Consider the following 4,886-nt stretch of genomic DNA (forward strand, 5'->3'; position numbering starts at 1 on the left):
CTCTGAAGGTGGGTGTCCAGGAAGTCACTCCGGAGCCGGCAGGTTCTCAGGCGTGATTAGGGGCGGTGGCATCGGCCTCACCAGCACTGAGCGGGGACCTCGGGCAGTGGGGTGAGGCCCAGAAACGTGTTTCACAGCCAGGTGGTTCCAAGGCACACTCAGGTTTGAAAAGCATGAACCAGAGGACAGACAGGGAAGATGATCCAGAGAGTGAGACAACAAAGGGAGCAAATCCATTAACACAGAGCTTGGAATGGAGCTCACAGCACATATGTGTGTATCCAAGGGAAAGGCCTTCCCTGTGGCTCCGTCCCTGGGATAAAGGTCCTCACCTAAGAGACCCCCTGGGCCGCCATCCTCTGCAATTGCTCTTCTTGCTCCACGGTTCTCCTTGGGAGCCCTCACACTGGTGTCACTCAATGACCGTGAGGTTTGTAGTCAGGTTCTGTCTCACCCTCTGGAACGTCAGCTCAGAGAAGGCAGGTGGTCCAGCCTTGTTTACGGCTGTCCCCCAGCACCCACACTGTGTCTGCCAGGTGGTGGGCACTCATGGGTGTTCGTTGAGTGTGTAACTCAGGTTCGAAAGCTGGGAGGGGTACGCTTGAGTAGAAGGAAAGAAACACAGAAAACAGACTTTGGCTTGTGGTCAGCAGGGCCTTCCCCATCCAGGAATTGCTCAGCCCACATAGGAATTTCACAGGTTGTGGAATCTTCCTGCCTAGGGTCACCTCACCTGCGCCAGCCTGGGTAGGACAGCTTCTCCCTGCACCCATGCTCTTCTGCTGCTCTCCTCACAGATTCCCACAAATGGCAGTTCGTCACTCTCCTCTCCTGCTGCTGTGACAGCAACAGATGCGCTTTGCTGCTAGGGATGTTCTCTGAGTCTCACTCCTATGCCATTTTCACCACCTGTTCCCTCTCTTCTTTAACACAGACCAACAGTGTCAGAACTAGATGGGAGCTTACAGATGATCTAAGAAACAGCTTTCAAGTCTTTTGTTTGGGGTGCTCTGCAGCTGTGCTTTTTAAAACGTACCAGTATGTTCCAGTATCATTTGGGAGCTGTGCTTTGCATTTTCTCCTTTATGATATTTGGCACTTCGACATGCCAAAAATCTCAACAAGACATTGGCAAAGGAAGTTACACAAACATGTTTCACAAATCTCCAAATCTTTGAACAAAAACGGTCATCCCATTTTTGCAAACATTCCCACATGGGGCTGCAGAGTTCAACTCATCTTTTTTTGTGTTATTTACTTACTTATTTATTTTGGAATGCATTTTGAGTGCAAATCTTGCAATGGCAAGAAAGATCCAACTGGAATGAGAAATGGTGGTGTCCTTTCTGCTGGGATTCATTCAGCCTCTCAGCCCCAGGGGCCTGGAGTGTTTCCTGGAACCAATTTCCTTCTTCGGGCCGTTAACATACTCCTCTAATTGGAGCGTTGAAGGCCCTGTGAGTGGCCAGTGCAGCCAGTACTCTGTGGGAGCACATTCCTAAGGACAAGGGAGGAGGTCTAGGCCTCTTGTATTTCCCACAGACCATAGGCTCTCTGCCCCACTCCCTCACCCCAGGTGCATGGGGTCAACAAGGGCTGGCCGGGAACAGCACTTGCCGGTCACCCATCTTCCATGTGCTACCCTTTGGACATTAGTCAATATCATCCTACTCTGGGTGCCATTTATGAAACTTCTCCTATGTTCCAGGCACTGTGCTAATTTACCTAATCCTGACAACAAGGGATGAAGATATTGTTATCTCCATTTTGTACATGAGAAAAGTGATTTTTCACAGGCACTTGGTCTGAGCCAACTAATCTTTCATGTAATATTTGCATATTTTGTGTAATCTAATACTAATAATGGTTAACTTGTATTGAGTGTTCACTATGTTCTAAGAGCTTCACATGTATAAACTTTTCTAACCACAATAACCCTATGAAATTGAGTATCACTATCATCCTCATTTTATATATGAGAAAACGGGCAAGGAATGGTTGAGAATCTTGCCCAAAGGTTACTCTGCTATCAGCCTCATCATCAGTTCCAGGTAGGCTTAGTTCAGTTCAAGCATTGACTGTGTTTCTTCTGTGCTGAGAGGAAACAATGGAGAGAGTGGTTAAGAGCATGGATTTAGGAGTCGGGCATATTTGGGTTCAAACTCCAGTTCAAACCTAGATGTGCTGTGTGAATGTAGGCAAGGATATTAGCTATCTATTGCTGTGTAACAAGTCACCCCAGCCTTTGGCTGCTTAAAACAACAATTATTATCTCATAATTTCTGTGGGTCAGGGATCTGAGAGTACCTCCACGGGGTGTTCTGGTTCAGCGCCTGTCCCAAGGCTCCTGCCGAGATGCCATCCAAGGCTGCAGTCACCTCAGGCTCACTTGGAAAAGGAGCTGCTTCCAAGTTCACTCGCATGCCTCCCTCCACACAACTGCCTCACTTCATGACCTGGCAGCTGGCCAAGAGGCAGCAAGAGAAAGCACCCAAGATGGAAGCCACTGTCCCTTTATAACCCAGTCTCAGAAGTGACATTCTTTTCTCGCTTTGGCAACACATATTTAGAACAATACAGAGAAGATTAGCATGGCTGCTATTCAAGGATGACAAGCAAATTTGTAAAGTGTTCCCTTAAAAAAGAAAAGAAAGTAACATTTCATTACTTCTACACTATTCTATTTTTTTCATTAAAAATATGTTTATTGATTTTAGAGAGAGAGAGAAACATCAACCATCTGCCCCCCAACTTGTACCCCAACTAGGGATCAAATCTGCAACCCAGGTATGTGCCCCCACTGGGAACCAAACGCCCACTCCTTGGTGTACGAGATGATGTTCCAATCAACTGTGCCACACCAGCCAGGGCATCTACCCTATTCTATTTGTTAGGAGCAGGGCAAAAAGGCCAGCCCACACTAGAATGGGAGTTGGATCACACAAAGAACATGGATAGGAGGACGAGGGGGTGATCGGGCCATCTTAGAGACTGCCTACCACAGCCAGTCACTGAAGCTTCTCAGCCTCAGTTTCCTCATCGTAAAATGGGAGTATAACAGTATGAACCTCCAAGAGTTCTTTACAGGCCTCAGTGAGTTGAGCAGCGCCCAGCAGAGCGAATGCTCAGTGTGTTCGTCTCGATCACCACCAAGGCTGCAAGCTACCTGTGGGCAGAGACACTGCATCTTTCTCAACTGCATCTGTCCCTTCAGGGTCTGTCTAGTTCAATACTTGACACTTCCAGGGACACCAGGCGCTGGTGGTGCCAGTGCAGGGGTGGCCGTGAAGGAGGCAGCGCTGCCCTCGGAAAGCATGAGGTTCACACCATTCCCAAGGCCCATGGGAGGGGCCTCCCCCAAAATGGCAGGAACGTTCTCTGTGAGCCAGCCAGGGCACGAGGGGCGAGAGCGTCCAGATGTCTGACCCCTGCTGACTCTCCGCCTACTCCACCTGGAGGTGGTCAAGCAGCGAAGGTCACCACTGGGGTCCAGTCCTGGGTGTGAATCCAGCGCAGCTCCTGGCTTGGCAGATCCCCAGGCACTGCCCAGACTGCTCCCAGGAGGGGCTGGCACAAGGGCAAGGGACGAGTTCCAGAATGCCGGACCACCTACATGTGGCGACAGTAACTGTTTGTGGCTCCCTGAGGCTTGTCATCAAGGAACAACATGTTGCTCTCTAGGGTGCCTGGCGATGATGGCAGCTGCTAGGCATTTCTAACCTAGAGCTCAGGGAAAGGAGCAGAGGGACAGGGAGAGAGGGAGCCAAATCCTGGGCCAAGGGCCACATACCCAGCCAGGCTGCAGACCAGGAAGAAAGACCAAGCACAGTAGAGAGGCAATGGGCTGGGCTGGAAGGACACAGGCTGTGGAGTCGTGGGTCTGACACGTGGCTCAACCACTTGACTGCCAGTGACTTTGGGAAGGCTGCTTAACTTCTCTTCATCTCCGGCACTTCACCCACAAAATGACCTTCCATCCAGCGCAGAGGTTGTGCCAAACAGAAGCACAGATGTGCAGGGCCCGGCACACAGCAGGTGGTCCGTAAGTGGAACCATCACTACTAGGCTGATAGGGTGCTTAGAGAAACGGAAAGATGGAAAGCTAAGTAGTCTGTTTCTGTTTGTAAATTTTATTGAAATGTATGTACACATAAAAAAAGTGCATGCATCTTAAGTGCTCAGCAAGATGAAATTTTATTGTACAAAGTAAATGCACATGTGTAACCAGCCATGTCATCAAGAAACAAAACATGATCAACACCCCAGAAATCCACCGTCTGTCCCTTCCAGTTCTCTGCATGGAGAACCACTATGCTCACATCTAAGGTCCTACTTTTGTGTTTTATTTAAATGGAGTGACTGGTGTGCCCTCTTTTGTTCTGTCTCTCCGGGGTCAGTGCAGTGTGTGTGCGGTACTCACCCACGCTGCCGTCCCTGTTTGGAGTCTGTAGTTCTCATTTCTCTGCAGTGTTCCATTGTGTAAATATACTCCAATTTATTCATTCTATTGTTGATGGACCTTTGGGTTGTCTGTAGTTTGGGGCTCTTAAAAATAGTGGTGCCATGAACATTCTCATAGATGTTTCTATTTGATGGATTTAGGATAGAATTGTTGGGTCAGAGGTCATCCACACTTACAGGTTTATGTAAGTTTTATGTATGGTGGGACTACCATACAGCTCCCGAAGTGTTTGTATCAACATACATACCACCAGCGTCCTTGCGCGCTCTGGCGGCTGTCACTCTTTTTCATTTTAGTTATTCTAGTAGGTGGGTAGTGGTGCTTTTAACTGCAGTTTTAATTTGCATTCTCTGAGGCATAATGAAGAGGAGCACCTCTTTCTATCTTTATTGGACATTTGAGTATGAATCTAAGTTGTCTAATT

General features: G+C 48.5%; 1 non-coding gene across 1 annotated transcript; it reads left to right on the top strand.

Moving 5' to 3' along the window:
* Positions 1 to 2,540: 2,540 nt before the first annotated feature.
* On the top strand, positions 2,541 to 2,643 carry LOC129071882 (U6 spliceosomal RNA). Its single transcript, XR_008529305.1, has one exon. It is a non-coding gene; the product is annotated as a U6 spliceosomal RNA (small nuclear RNA).
* The last annotated feature ends 2,243 nt before the right edge of the window (positions 2,644 to 4,886 follow it).

Source organism: Pteronotus mesoamericanus, unplaced genomic scaffold (assembly GCF_021234165.1).
Source record: "Pteronotus mesoamericanus isolate MK-2021 breed Mesoamerican mustached bat unplaced genomic scaffold, CSHL_Meso_final contig_27, whole genome shotgun sequence".
Taxonomy (NCBI): Eukaryota; Metazoa; Chordata; class Mammalia; order Chiroptera; family Mormoopidae; genus Pteronotus; species Pteronotus mesoamericanus.